Genomic DNA, 15,001 nt, shown 5'->3' with positions numbered 1-15,001 from the left:
ACACTGCAATTACAGGGCAGTGTGATTTACCAGGTGAGGTTTTACCTACAGAGCTATAAGGTCATAGGAAAGGGGAATTAATCTGTCTTGGAACTGGAAAGACCTAAAGAAAGGTGGGATTGCTTCAGAGAAAGGAACAATTAAGATCAACCCAAATCAGAGCAATGTCCAAAAAGGCATTCAATTTTACTAAATGTGATGGGTAATGAAATTGGGGGGAAACTCGCTATAGATAATTGATACCACAACTATATCATCATCATCTCATAGACACTAAGTCTTAAGAGATCTTGAAAGAAATCCAAAGGTCTTGACTTCTGCTGAGAAGCTAATTAACTTTATTTTCTGCTGACCTTTTCATTTCCTTCCCATAAGATGAGCTGATGATTTAAATACATGCATGAAAAGGTTTAACTAATTTATAGAAGATGATGTTTAAATATTTATTCTATTGTTCACTCAAACTACCTCTGTGGTCTCGTCTATATTTGCATAATGTAAATACTTTTTTTTTTTCTCTAACCACTCTTGATTCTTCCCTTGTCTGGTAATCAAAACTTAGATCAACCGTCATAGCTCAAATATGAAAAGGCAAATTCAAAAAATTATATATTATTTGTCTTCATTTTATATTCAAACAATGGGAAAGGGAGAAAAACAGTATTATGTACCTGCAAAGATAACATCTGGAAACCTACTGATTTTTTAATTTTTATTTTTTGGAGGATAGATCTTAGATACTAATGATATATAATAAGGAGGACTTTCAGAAAGGGAAATTATTATGTTTCACCTTGGATTGGCTTTAGCACAAAGCTCAGGGCAAACACAGTATTCAAAAATTACTAAGTTATATTTAATTTTATTTAATGCTGAGTTCACTCAATGATCTACATCCCTAATGCTGGTAAATAAACATAAAGGATTAACTCTAACTATATCATCTCTAGAACAAGAATGATGATGTTAAACTACAATTTTCAGAAAACAAGCAATATCTCATTTTGTCAACTGAATGGAGAAAGAGGAGAGTACTTATATGCCATAATTCCTACTGTGATTGATTAAATCCTTTGTAAGTAAAATGTAGAAGTTATAAAGAGTTGGAGGTTATATTGATTTTTCATTACTGGCTAAAGGCTTACATACCATATAAAATGGATTTCTAACATCAAGGCAGGGAGAAGTCATTTCCGAGATCTTTTTTTAGAAATCAGCAGGAAACCAAACCATTGTATAAACTAGTTAATAAAGTCAGGCAGTAGAGTGATGGAACTTTATTTTTATTCTTTCTTAGAGAGAGCTAGAGATTTATCTTTATAATTGGTCAAATGATCATCAGTTTCCCATCTTGCATTTCACATATTATTAAACCAGGCGGGAGTTTATTCCTGGGTCCCTCTTAAAAAAGACAAGAAGATACTGCACCACATATTAGAATTTCCACTAGAATTCAAATTAGAATTATCAACACAGCAAGGGAGCAGGTATGTGGGAAACCTCCTTTTAGTTCAGACGTTCTTGGTGGAAGATGAGCGAATTAAAGAATACTCCGTGTTCAATTTTTATAACAGAGAATTCTACAGTTTTTGCTTTCCATCCCCATTCTAGCAGCAGCCTGATGAATGTTTCCCTTTGTTTGCTGAAATCTGCAACTAAATTTGAATCTCTTACCAAAAGTACCTCAGGTAATTCCAACACAGAGCCAAGACTGAGAGACCCTGACTGAGAAGACAAATGCAAACAAAACTGTGGTTGAATTTTCAAAAGGAAAGGAAAACAAAATTGTAAAAACACTGGTTAGAAAAATATAAGACGTAATACAGTAACTTTAAGAAAAAGTAAAGTATGCTCCCGTCTAATTTATAGCTTTTTCACACATACTTATTTTCACAGTAAGAAAACCAAAATGGACTCTCAGAGTTGCCTAATTTGGAACCACTCAAGATGTGGTCAGCTCTTGGCTTGCATCAGAACTACCAGGGAATTTATTTAAAAGGCACATTACTGGATCAGAGTCTCTAACTGAGGGGGCCCAATAATTTAACGAACATCCACTTTAGCAAAGATATCCAAATGATTCTATGTGGCAGCTTGAGATGCATTACTCTAGTTTACAAACACACTTTTCAGTGAGAAAAAAAACCCAAAGATTTCCTGAGACTTATCTAGATATCCAGTCGGGGTGATCCAGTTTTTATTTTTTCTTCGTAGTACTTGCTTGTCCTTTCTCACTTCTGCAGACCAAGGCTGCCACAGTCTTGTGGGTCTGTTTTCTTCAAACACTTGTTTCTCAGAATTTCTCATGACCTTTTCATACTACTGGGGATGCATATGTAAGACATCCAATATAAGCCTCCTGTCAACTACCAAAAATTAAGGTTTGTGCCGGAAATTTGGAAACAGTATATTTTCTTAGGTGTGCAGTGAAGTGTCAGCCATGACTTGTGATCTTACTATCATGATTTCCATTTTCTTAAATATTTTTTTAAGATTTTATTTATTTATTCATGAGAGACATAGAGAGAGAGGCAGAGACACAGGCAGAGGGAGGAGCAGGCTCCTTGCAGAGAGCCTGATGTGGGACTCGATCCCAGGACCTTGGGATCATGCCCTGAGCCAAAGCCAGCCCCTCAACTGCTGAGCCACCCAGGCATCCCTCCATTTTCTTAATTTATGTAATTAAAATTAACTTTAAAATATACACCTGGGTGGCTCAGTCGGTTGGGCATCTGACTCTTGATTTTGGCTCAGGTCATGATCTCGGGGTCCTTGGATAGAACCCCACATTGGGCTCCCCACTCAGCTGGGAGTCTGCTTGATATTCTCTCTCCCTCTGCCCCTTCTCTCACTCACACAATCTCTCTCTCAAGTAAGTAAATCTTTAAACAAAAAATATATATCTGTAATAATATAAAAGAGATACCTAAGGTAGAGATGGAAGGCTCATGACTGATCAGAAGAAAAAGCAGATGATTATACTTTTCAGAAATATATGCTTTAAAACCCTAAAAACAAACAAGACAATAAATAACAATGACAAATATCAACCAAGCCCTATACCCTCCCCACAAAAAAACAAAGACAATGAAGATTTAATGTGTGAGAGAGAGAGACATTCTATGACACTAGTAGAACCAGGCCTTATGAGTTGAAGTGACTAGAAAGCAGATTTCCATTCATAAAAAGGAATAATTGTCCAAGAGAGCAGTGTTGGACTCAATCATTGACGTGCTTAAGCAGAGCTTGGAATGGTTGACTTTCAGGGCTATTTACAAACATAAACCTCTCAGAGTGGAAGATTGGGTTTAAAGACCTAAATTCCTTTCCAATGCTAATATTATATGTTGATATATTTATAGCTATTCACAAAAGACAGTTTGAGAAAAGACATCCTAATTAATTAAAGCCAGCCAGAAAACCCATGAGAATTTGGACCTAGAAACCATTAGCCTGAGCAGTCGACCATTATCTGTTACTAGTAATACATCTTTCAGCGTGAAAGGACTTTGATTATTATTCAAATTTAAATTAGAAATTTATTCTCAAGCATTATTTTTTTAGATAGGATGCAAGAAGTTTTAATTACAGTCTCTACAATGGGAACAGTAAGCTAAATTATGAACAATTATAAGACTCATTCATTCTATAAGTATTTACTAAGCACCTATCATGTGCCAGTCACTATTCCAGGATCTGGGAACACAGCAGTACACAGAAAAGACCTGAAATCCCTGCTCTAATGAAACCTACATTCCAGAAGGGAGAGAAGGACAACAATAATGATGATGATGATAAAGTAAAATATATAGTGTTGTGATGGTAATAATTTCTACAAAATAAAATAAAGCAAGGAAGAGGGATAGCATGATGAGAAATTTCAGGGAATTGGGATGCATGGGTGAGTCAGTGGTTGAGCGTCTGCCTTTGGCTCAGGGCATGATCCTGGGATCCAGGATCAAGTCCCACGTTGAGTCCCACATCGGATTCCCTGCAGAGAGCTTGCTTTTCCTTCTGCCTGTGTCTCTGCCTCTGTGTGTGTGTCTGCCTTGAATAAATAAATAAATAAATAAATCGTTAAAAAAAGAGTTTCAGGGAATTATTGTTTTTTTCTGACTATACCATAAGAAGACAGCCATGTTTATTACTGAGAAGAATGATTTTAGAGTTCATAAACTCAGTGGCATTTAATTCACCCCTTGGTCTTACAGAAGAGAGAACAGAGCCCATAGCAATTAGTGTTTTGACTGAGATTCCCAAGGCCCGAGTTCAAGCGCTACTATTGCTCTCCATGTGGGTTTCTTATGAGTTTAGAAATTTTCCTTCAAATCCATTTTGTCACTGCAAATGAGGCCAGACTTTGACTAAGAATATTTTCATTCTTCCAAAATATTTCTCTGTGTGTATATCTCTCAGCAGCATGTTTATAGGTTAGGCAGGCGACTCCATGCACTTGAAGATAGGTGGCTGTTAACACCATGTTGTGAGTGATGACGTAATTGCACATGATTTCCAAATGGAGTTTCAGAGCAACTCTTCCAAGACTGAGATCTATGTAGACTATCAACAGATGACCATAAATGTAGTTTGCCATACTTTATTTTTAAACTATCTGCTTTTAAAAGACACTCCAAATCTGTCACTTCCTTTTCCCTAAAACTTAAGTGACACAAAAGGAGAGATCTTTTTTCTATTGGGGCAAGGACCAGGGAGATCTTGAAGGGGAAACTGAGCAGGAAATGACCCTACTTCAGTAAAAACTGTAATCTACATAAAGGGAGTAGAGGATTCTTATAGTCCAAGTGTTGAAAACACTTTTAAAGTGCAGTTATTACTAGAAGTAACTGTGAAAATACTATTCTAGTACAGCTGCTCCCTTCATATTTGCTTTACTGAAAAAAGAAAACTGTTTATTATGGTTAGTAATGCAAGCCTCAGGCATCACTGTCTTAAGTTCCCCTAATCTCGCCTCTCACAGATGTGTGTCTGGCAGTGGGAAAGGCAACAGCCCTAGATGTTTCAATCCAGGATTTAGTGTGCCAGGCAAGTGTCTTCTTACCCCTTGTACCTGTGAAGTGCAAACAAACAAGAGAAAGATAGATAGACAGACTATGGATATACCTAAAGCAGCCTTTATGCTCTAACTCTGGATATAATTGGATTTTCAATAGCTTTTGGGGCCAAACTGAAAATTAATTCTTCTGAATGTAATGTGTTCTATTTTTTGTATTATTACTGAAATTATTTTCCTCTTTGTTGGCAGTGTTGCACCAGCATTTATTGAAGAGATAGCAGGTGCTAGTTCCATGTGTGTGGTTTTAGGTTTTGTTGCACTGGTGAGAGGAGTAACTGACATTTCTTGTGTGCCTACGGTATCCCAGACACTGTGCTAAGAGATTTACACTCGTGACCATATTCCATCTTCACAACAGACCAAGGAAGTGGATACTGTTATTACTGTCATGTTTTAGATAAGAATACAAGATTAAGAGAGATTAAATAACATCTTCAAAGTTACCTATGTAGTGAGTGTTGGAGCTAGGGTTGCAGACCAGCAGGATTCAAACTTATGAAGCTTCTTTCAGCAAAATGTTGACTATATTCTCTTTATTTGATCATTTCTTTTCAGAGAGGGGTGCCGTATTTTCCCTCCATGAAGATGGTTGAGGAATGAACAAAGTATTTTTGCAAGTATCAAATGTTTCATAATTTCAAAAATAATTCCTCATGCTGTCAGAGAATTTAGAAGCACAGACTTTTAGACAAGAATTTTTATTTTCTTCATGAATGTAGGGGATATTCAAACCCAAGACTTCGGAAGGTTGACTTGGTATTGGGAAAATGAGGAAGAAAGGAAAGAAGGATAGTTTGTACGGCAAGAAGATTGAACAGAAGAATAAAGAAGATAAATAAGGAACCAATAAGCTGAGAATACTAGGAAAAATACAACACTAAGATCAGATTTACTGAATTAGTTGTTAACCATAAAATAAAACCTCTCCATAGTCTCTGCTTCTTATAGAATTACTGCATATTTTTTCGATATTTAGGTCTTTGAAAGTTGAGGCTTTTTAGGTCTTTGAAAGCTGAGTGCCCTATTGTGAGAAATAAAATAGTAAGTGCATTTAAAAGAGCTAATATGCAATATTTTAAAAGTGTTTTCAACAGTGCCTAATACACAGTAAAGAATAAATATAGAAGAGTGTAAGTTTCATTATTACATATCTATATGTAAAAGAGCATATGTATGATATCTAGGGGGATAAAAATTAGTGTCTGTCCTAAATGTGTGGATTTGTCATTAAACTGGTAGATTAACTAATTTAGCAACACTCCAGAGCAGTATCACATGGAAGTTTATCAGACTGATGTCATGTCTAGGCGAAGGTGTGGTGTACTCTCTTTCTCACCCCAAACATACAAGCATTCATGTTTTATTCTAAAAACTGATCTTCCAGGGATCCCTGGGTGGCGCAGCGGTTTGGCACCTGCCTTTGGCCCAGGGCGCGATCCTGGAGACCCGGGATCGAATCCCACGTCGGGCTCCCGGTGCATGGAGCCTGCTTCTCCCTCTGCCTGTGTCTCTGCCTCTCTCTCTCCCTCTCCCTGTGTGACTATCATAAATAAATAAAAATTAAAAAAAAAAACTGATCTTCCCTTTCTTTCTACAGACCTCTGAGATAAATCCAAAGTCCAGCCCAAGTATGATGAAAGATGATACACATAACCAAAATGTTTTCCAAAAAAAAAAAAAAAAACATTTTGCTCCCTATTAGGTTTTAGTGGCTAAGGAAGAAAACAGTTCTATGCACTCCTTTTGAGAAATGGCTATAAATTCTCTATCTTTTTTGGGGGGGTTTAGCAAAATCAAAACTATCATATTTGGTATGCCCTGAATTAAATAAAGTCCCAACAATTAAAGTGAAACCCCTATCTTAAAGGATAACACCAGCCAAGTTGTGGATGCTGCTGTGAAATCTTCACAAAGTTTTCTGCAAGTGAAATTGGTCATACAGCCATATGAAGAGGAAATTTGGTCTTTCTTGTCAGGTAGATCTATGGACATTGAATGAAGCAGGGAGAAATTGTCAAACCTCACCATTTATGCTGGTGACCAAAAGGCATTCATCAACCAATCAGAAAAACTGGTGGCTTATGGCCTGAAAGTATTCATTTTCCTTTATTTATTTTATTATTTCCTTTAGGTGGAAATTAAAGACAGTAGTTCTTGTACCCCGGCCTCAAGGTGGTTCCATTTCTTTTTTTTTTTTTTAAGATTTTATTTATTTATTCATGAGAGACACACAGAGAGAGAGAGAGAGAGGCAGAGACACAGGCAGAGGGAGGAGCAGGCCCCATGCAGGGAGCCTGATGTGGGACTCGATCCAGGTCTCCAGGATCACGCCCTGGGCTGAAGGCGGCGCCAAACCTCTGAGCCACCCGGGCTGCCCAAGGTGATTCCATTTCTAATGTGGGCAAATTTTTGCTCATTTTTAAAAATCTATTTTATTATTCTATTTTTTTGTTTGCTCATTTTTTTAAATGATATCTTCCTTCTTACAATTCTCATTTATTAAATGTGGTGTTCATCCCAGAAATCGATTTATTTATAACCCTTCCCTTTTCCTTTGTTGTTTCATGAGGTACTAGACTATTATGCCCTTAAACTCAACATTTCTCCTGCAACATAACGATAATGCTTCCCCCAAAGACACTAACTATCTCATGAGGAGACTCTGGGTATATGGGAGCACTTTGCTGGGGGGCAGTTTACTCTGAAAGAGATTGGTCAGTCAGCATGATTAGGGTCTACCTGGTTAAGGATGTAAACTGACAACCTAAATACTGGAATTTTACTGGTTACTGTATCAAAGTGACAATAACTGATCAAGGTAAAATGCTAGTTTCAAGTCCTGCTCTTTAAGGTGCAGCCATAACCCCAAAGCTGTCCAGTTACAATGAGTGCAATACTCAGCCAAATCAAGTGTCTCCAAAGCTCCCAGTTGTCTACGTATTACGTCCAAGCATAGAGTGAAGATCTGGAAGTACTGAGGAGGCTGGATTTCCCTCCCTGAGAGAATGACATTCCCATTTCACAAATATCAAGCTAGTTGTTTTATGACATTTTATCCCCTTGTAAAATGCAGTTTCATTAGGAGATCAGTTTATAGGTTTTAGACATACTAAGTTCAGACATCTGAGCTTCAGATATGTATAACCACTATTTATTTGCCTTCTTTAAATAAGATGGCAATAGAATTGTATTATTATTTGGCTTCTTTAATATACAAAAGAAAAAAATAAGCTCTACATTTTTATATCTTCTTTTGAAAGAAAAATAAATATAAGTCAACTAAGATTAGCTTTTCTCTCTCCATTCTTACTAGTAAAATTTGAGTCTAAACACACTAAATCTTGGATGATCATCTTTTATAAAGACTGCTAAGTCTTCGTGCAGATGGGGTGCCATTTATATGGAGGGAGTGATAAATTCCTAGTCTTGAAATTCAGTGTCAAAATTATTGCCATTTAATGTCATGTCTTGAAATTTTTTCATCGGAATTAATACTATGTGATGTTTGAAGCCCATGAAAAACCTTCAGTGTTTCTTTTCATCTAAGCTGACACACTGTCACTGTGAATAAAAGTAAAAGAACATATAATGCTATGGAATTGTTTGCAATCAGAAATTTTCTTTCAAGCTTACCTATCCTTGATCAGCTATCCATGATCTCTGCAGTCAATATGAGTTTCTAAGAATCAAAACCTGAATATTTCTATAATTCTTGACCGAGCTATTCTATACATCACGGAAATGACCCAGTGTAAATTCAATCCTATTTCAACAGCAGTCACATTGCCTAGAAATGTATGTCTGTGAAGACCATTTAAAATGTAACGGGTCCTTTGGCCTACTCAACTTCTTCCCTTTTTCTCAGTGACCAGGTCTAATATTTACCCCAAAGTACGACTCCAAGATTAGTTTTTATTTTCTCTCTACAGTTTCATTCACTCCTTCTGGTCTTTATTCCTCAAAAAGTCTGATCTATTCATATTATCACTAATTAGAAGGAGGAGTGCAATGCTGTGTCATACTTACGCAGTATTGTCAGAGAGTTGCTTTCTTTACTTGGTTTGGTTCTCCAAATATGCATCATACTCTTTGAGATTAAAATCCTCGTCTTCAACTGATACAGTCTCCTTCAGAGCATCAGTAGTGAATTTCATATTCTGGAGACTCTCAATAAACATGGATAATGTGACAACATGCTCTGTAAATTGCAAATGGCAGCTGGTGTGATGAATCCCAACAGCACTTTTTGTTTTGTTTTGTCTGTTGGTTTTTTGGTTGGTTAGTTTATGGCTTGGGCTCATTTTCAAAGCAGGAAACGTCACAGAAATCCTATTTCCAGTTTCTCTTTGAAAAAAAAGTCATGACCTTTGGGCTTCTATTCTTACAGAGCAACAACTGCAACCGAGAAGTGGCTTCCCTCTTTAGCTGGGCATGCGTTCTCTATTCCTAGAGCCTACTGGGCTTGTTTCACTCATTGAACTACCTGCCTAGCCCTTTGAGTTTGCTACCTCTGCTCTGCACAAACATTGTTCAAAGGCTTTCTAATCCATTTTATGGAATTATCTCACAAATGCAATTTCCCCTTGAAGCAAAGTGATAGATGCTTTCCTCTGATAGGATCCAGTCAGTGTCAAAATGTTGTTCCTGTGGCTTTCCTCATATTTATGCAAAATATTGCAGGACTTTTCTTTATAGTTCTACAGGAGTCCTCATTTGGCTGCTCCCACCCCAGGAATATGATGAGATCCGCATTTGTGAAACGTTCTGTAAAATGTCCTGAAAAATTACGAACAGTGTCAGTGACAACAACATTCTTACCGAGAATAATGCTAATGGCAATAAGACAGCAGCAGAATGTCTTCCACATCTTTGTGTTTAATCACAGTGCAGTTCTCTAAGAGTTAATAAGCTCTCATGCTTTTGGTTTTGTTGTTGTTCTTTTTTCAATCTACCCCCTAACTTTTTAAAAATTCATTTAATATGGATGGGCCTGTCAAGCTTATTTAAATTGATTGCAGGACTGAATGTCAGTCCAAGGAGATAATGGCACCAGTTCTTACAAGTTTGGCTTTGTTATTATATCCATGAACTACAGTAGTTATGATTCCTTAATTAGAAGGAACCTAGAGAAACGTTTTTAATTCTCTTTTAATGTATGCATTGCTGCTGAAATTTCAGACACTTAAGAATACTGATTTTGTTCTCTTACTGAAAAAGTATAAGTTGGTCACATTTTTGGAAAAGAAAAAAAAAACCTTGCAAATGGATTTGGTAGAGGGCCCTTTAAAGGTGGGCATTTTACCATTGACTCATTAATTTAGTCATGTAGTGATGGCAAAAATACTCCATCCGAATAGTGAATGGCCACTGTGGCATCTGGATAACTGATCTGTTGACAAAAAGTATTCATGTCTCCACTGAGTATTCTCCACCAGACTGAGTCCAAATATAACTTTTCTGATGACGTTTCTCCTGCTAGTTCATAAGTATCTCTTCTCTGTGTTCCCTGCTTCTTTGCTATTATTAAAATGTCCAGGTTCATTAAGAAATAAAGAATAAACAAAATGCCTTTTAGCACCCCCTTAGGGAGCAAAGAGCGTTGTGAGCAAGAAGTTCCTCTCAGGTATGGAATGCTGAATGAAGGTTGATTGTCAAAGGGCACCAGTTAAATATGATTGATAATGGCTTGATATTATTTCTTTGATCTTATTTTTTCCCTCTTTAATCCACATGAATAGTAATGAACACAGCTGAGTGAATGAACACAAAAGCAGATAAGCTACTGTGCACATTTCATACCCTCCAATCTAATGAGCACATTGTCTTTAGCATCATTAATGAGTTTTGCAAAATCTGTAATATGTTCATAGAAAACTACTGCATCTTGTTTAAGGGTCATTTGACCATATTTTGCCCCTGGCACCAGCATGATGGCTTAATTTTTAATTATAAATGCTAATTCTAATTAGCAGGCCTGGAAAAGTCAGATTGAGTTCTGTGTGACCCTGTCCATCCACTTACACCCCAGATGCTAACTTGAACCCCAAAGCCAAATATGTGAACTCTTTTTGCAGTGCCTGAGACAAGATGCTGAAGCAGCTGCTGTCCCCCCTATGGTACATATAGAATATTTTGATGTAATTATTACAATAATATTTTCGCTCCGCAGCTACTATACCCCAAAGTGGCTATGTCAGGACATCATTTCTTCTTTTCCTGTTTTCTCAACCACAAAACCAGTCTCACAATTGGATTTGGCAGCTGCCGAGCTACCCTAATATAGCAGCAGACGAATCCAGGCAAAGAACAGATCTATCACTGTATCTGACTGATCTTTCTGCTTATGCACAGTGACAAATTCTCACCTCTCCATATAGATCAGCGGGCACTGTAACCAGTCAGTCACGCATAAGTTGTGACAGCGCATCACAAGATTGGCATTTTGGAGCCCTGGAGAACAAGGTGAAACATGCAGTTCTTTTACATGAAAACTGCAGTCTTTCCCAAAGCAACATTGGTTGTGTGTGTGTGTGTGTGTGTGTGTGTGTGTGTGTGTCTACCTTTTACAAAAAGAGACATACTGTTCTGTTCACTTTAGTAAAATACATAGAGAAAGGAGATAAAAAACAAATGGTTGTATCGCAGGAGAGGGATTTACATTGTTCATCAGATAAAAACTACCCGGTTTTCTTTTCCCACCTGCTTCTAAGTTACTTAGAGTGGCTAAATCAAGGGAGCCTCTGCCTAATGAGAATATGCGTCCATATCTCTGGGATTGCAGTGCTATGCTTAGGATGACAGATGAAAAAATGTTGGGGTAAATTTTCCAGAGTTTCTTCTCCTATTTCTATTGAAATATACCCTCAGGAGGCTTCTTTTTACCCTCATGAAATCAAAACCTCCCACTTTTATCTCTTGATTTAAGAACAGTTGAGAAATGGTTTTGGTATTTGCACAGATTTTAGAGAAACTCCCTTTGTTGTTTCACGGTAAGCATATTTACAATAAAAGGGGAAAAAAATGCCTGACTGCTTCAGAAGTATTTCAAGGTATAATGTGAAAATCATTCCCAAGAGCTATCCAAATTTGGAAGAAGGCAGTAACTGGCTAATAAAAGAAACCTATTAATAATGTGTGTTGGGATTCATAAATTAGAGGTGTACAAATTAAGTCTATTTAATATTTTCTGTGTGTAAGGAACTAAATCTAAAGACCAGTGACTCAATAATAAAATAATGTAGCATTTTAGGATTGTTGTTGTTGATTATCTGTAAGTTACAGATATAAGAAATAATGAATCATGGTCTTAGGACAATCTCAGGGCATTGACTCAACAGATAATGCCCAAATGGAAGCAACGTAATCATATATAAAAAATAAAGTCTCATCACATATCACAAATTGCTCTGCTTACACAAAGTATTAAATTTTTCCATTAAATTTACTTCCAACTTAGAAAAGACAAGACCTTATTTAGCCTGTAGTTTAGATAGTTAGAATTAAATCCAGATTTAGTTAGTGAAAATCCAGGTTTAAGTAGTTAAAATAACATCTATTTTTAGGTTTAAAAAAGGGGAGAAAAAAAGGGAGGAATCAGCAGTTATATTTACTGTGCTTAAAAGGAGCTGAGGCACTACATTAAAATTGAATAGCAATTCAATATTTAATGATGATGATGATGATGATGATGATGATGATAGGGAAGGAGTGGAAAGGTAAGAGGAAGTAGAAAAGGAAGAGGAGATTGGGAAAATTGCATTAACTCTGACTTAATCTTGTACCATGATATAGAGAAGATACTATGTCAGCCAACTAGTTTTTTGAGTTGATACAAGTCCTTGGAAATACACATTCATTGAAATTCTTCACCTCTTTTGGGAACATTAAAGCACCATTAATTAGTTAAAGTTTATACACAATTCAAATTCTCCCTTCCTCTCACTTTCTGAAGGAAACCCACTGGCTATATTACTTTAAATCAGTTGCTCACTCTGACTGTCCTGCAGTAATAAGACCAAGTCAGTAACTTCAAGGTTCCAAAAATGGATTGTGTAGCTGAAGTCATTTATTAAATTGTTCCCATTGCATGAAAAAGGAGGGGGGACCCTGAAATCCTGAAGATGTAAAAACTACAAAGAAGAAATATCAGCTGACTCGCCCAAGGTCACCTGGTGAGACAGGATAAAAACAGAAATTTAATACCTGCCATTCAAAAAGCTTTTAACGTGCATAGAAAAGGAAGAATTTTTAAGCTTTCCTCCAATGTGTGAACATGCTCATGACCCACATAAGGAAGAATTCTCTCTTATATTGATATTGAACTTTTATTCTTTGCACTTGCAGTTCACTTATTTGAATTGATTCCCCCAGTATTCAGTGATATATCTATTAGGCAGATATAAAACCCATTTTACAAATAAGGAAACTGAGCCCCAAGAGCCTAAATGACTCATTTCAGGTTATCAAACCAGTTAAGAACAGAGCTGGAAGTAGAATGGAAACTTTTATTCTCCTAATCTAATATTTTTAGGACATCATAATGCTTCCTTCATCATTATCTCTTCCACATGCTTTCTGGCACAAAAATCTGTTTTTGCTTGGGGAATTTGAAGAATAAAGACCATACATTCTCTTACTTATGTAGTAAGCAGAGGTGAGTGAGACATTAATATTTTAAACATCTGAAAGCAAAGACATTTTCCTGCACATGGCTTTCTAGTTATTAAGAGGTTTATTTTCTTCTCTTACTTTTGTCTACTCAAAAGAAAGTCCCCATAGCGCCTCCTGAAACTTGAAAAGGCTAATTTGTTTCCTCCACATGAAACCCTCAACTATGGTTAAATATGAGAAATCCTCAAGCAGGTGTTTGTTTTCTTAAAAACAAGAATGACATTTTAACTTTATTCATTCTGCTTCAAAAGTAAGCATTTTATTCATTAGTTTAAAAATGAAACATTTTCAAAGAGCTTCATTGCTGACTAGTTTCATGCCATTTGAAGTTTTAAATGTCATTTGATGAGTTTTAGCAGCACAGACAGAGAAATAATAGAAAGATTTTTGTTAACTGATAAAACACACAATATTCTCGTTCTCAAGAAGAACACTTGAGTAATTTTAAAATAATGAAAAGAAATGGTACCGCTGGAGAAATGTATCTGCATTTGCTTACTATTCACCCCTTCAATAAAAAAAAAAAATTAAAGATGAGTAAAAGAAAACAAAATTAGAGGATTTGAAAAGTAGAAAAACATTTCCAAGAGGGCATCTATTTAGCATAATTTACTATGAAAGTACTTTCTCTGTTAGTGTTTTGCTCCAGCGGTAGCAATATAAATACTCTGTACTTCAATTATTATTTCCATTATGTATTAATAATTATTAATTTCAATTAGTATACAAATAAAATCAGAACTTTGAGAGACATTTATTTATATATTTGTATTTATTATGCATGATCTACTTCATTAAGATAATTTTGAGTAGTTTACAATAAAAGACAAAAATGCAAATAATAAATAAATAAACAAGGTTAAAAAGAAGAGCTAAATAGTAAAAGGGAAGTGGTCCAATTGTGATTAAGAGCATGGACTTTGGAGTCAGATAAAACTGGGTTTGGATCCCAACTGGGCTGATAAGTAGCTGTTTGACTTTGGACAATTTAAACAACCTCCCTGATCCCCAGCTCCTTAATCCAAAAGAGATAATAATGGCCATCTCAATGGAGAGAACATGGTGGCTCTTTTTGTCTTTATTCCTGAAATGTCTTTACCAATGGACTCTCTTGGGATTAAACACAAAAACAAAATTAATTGCGACATCCTTTGCTCTACTCATGATGATATAGAAATATAAAAACAAATGCTGGAAAGTTCATTTTTCTATGAGGTTGGAAACATCAAGTTAAATTATAAAACAAATTCTGTAGAA

The 15,001-nt window shown here is 36.1% G+C and overlaps 1 protein-coding gene across 2 annotated transcripts in view; it reads left to right on the top strand.

Moving 5' to 3' along the window:
- Positions 1-15,001, top strand: part of RORB (RAR related orphan receptor B) — a 200,334-nt gene that overhangs the window by 28,033 nt on the left and 157,300 nt on the right. The window lies entirely within an intron of this gene.

This window comes from Canis lupus, chromosome 1 (genome assembly GCF_011100685.1).
Source record: "Canis lupus familiaris isolate Mischka breed German Shepherd chromosome 1, alternate assembly UU_Cfam_GSD_1.0, whole genome shotgun sequence".
In the NCBI taxonomy this organism is placed as follows: Eukaryota; Metazoa; Chordata; class Mammalia; order Carnivora; family Canidae; genus Canis; species Canis lupus.
Note: the sequence above shows the minus strand (reverse complement) of the source record. Positions and strands in the feature narration are given on the sequence as shown.